We start from the raw sequence: 1,463 nt of genomic DNA on the forward strand, positions 1-1,463 counted from the left end.
TTCTCCTATCATTACCATTGTAATTTCTGTTGCTATTGTAATCCTAATTATATATATACAATAAAGAAAATAAACCAAATTAGTAAAAGTTTCATAATAACACTCACTTTTGAAAGCTTGCAGCGAGATTGGTATTGACTTACGTTTTTATCTTATTTGTAACCTACACACCTTGTTTAATGATTCACGGATGCCGTCTGCAACAAATTGTTAGTTTTGAGAAGTATGTTTTTTTTTCTGAAGTATCAAATTTGCTTATTTCAATGCTTCCATTCCTCACGGAGGTAGAATGGCTGACCAGTGTCAAAGCTTTTGTATAGTTTGTTCGACAAAAAGGGCAAAACTAGTTTCATTTTGATTTTCAACCCGCTCGAATCCCAACGTAATATACCATGTAGACGACCTTCTGACAATCAAAATAAAATCTCAATTGTTTATTTGAACCAATAACACAAAATGAACATGGCGCCATTAGGATAATCAATGGTAAGTTTCACATTTCCAAGGAATGAGGATTTCCCCTTGCGATTTGAAGAGGCGCCAGCGGCTCAACTGAACGGAGTAGGCGACATTGGAAGGTACTGAATCAGGGCCGCACAGGCAATATGAGAGTGTGTGTTCCAAATTGGTTGGCGAGAATTTTTTGGTGCAGCAGAATTCAAATGAACAGATGCTTGGTATGTAGCCAAAACTGACGCAAATGCAAGAAATTATCAAAAAACAGGCGAAAACGATTGAAGTTTTACAAAAAACAGATGACGGTTCCAGAAGAAAAAAAAAGGTTCAAGAAGCGGCGATCCACGAACATCCTCGAATTACTAAAGACGGAAAGTTTAAACGTATCGACCAATGGGTCTGGAAGGGATACACGCAACAACGGGCGACAAAAACTGATCTTTCCGAAAGAGTGAGGGTTACGGGCATCCCGGAAGCTAGGGTCAAGATGCGGTTGTCCGGGATAAGACTAGACGAAACGACAGGCTCCTTTGGGGGCGCAATGGAATACATGAAGGGAAAGGGCCCCTATTAACTTATCACAGCTTACCAATATGTGTTCCCCGCGCCTGTATCACCGGATCCAGCATACACGGAGGCATGGGAAAATTTTGTGTCCTGGGTTTTGTGGTGGCATCCAGACGGAATATCGGAGTGGCATTAACAGTTGAGGAGACAATTTTCTACACAGTTGCGGTTGATTCAAACTTTAAGAGACTACCCTGAGGTGAGAATGCAGGATATCCGCGACGCTATAGAATTCCCTCACAGAAAGGATGACGTATTCCTGAAAGCTTCTCTAAAAACAAAAGGACAGAAGCAGTCGGTTCCACCAGCCAGGCACGATGTTACACATGTGGTCAAGTGAAGCATCGCAGTGCGACTTGCCACATAAACAAATTTACACCAACCAAAGGGGGAATAAATACGACAACAAGGTCCCGAAAGCAGGGAGTTGAGTGGTCTTT

The sequence above is a fragment of the Trypanosoma equiperdum genome, assembly GCF_001457755.1.
Source record: "Trypanosoma equiperdum strain OVI genome assembly, contig: ctg_451, whole genome shotgun sequence".
In the NCBI taxonomy this organism is placed as follows: domain Eukaryota; phylum Euglenozoa; class Kinetoplastea; order Trypanosomatida; family Trypanosomatidae; genus Trypanosoma; species Trypanosoma equiperdum.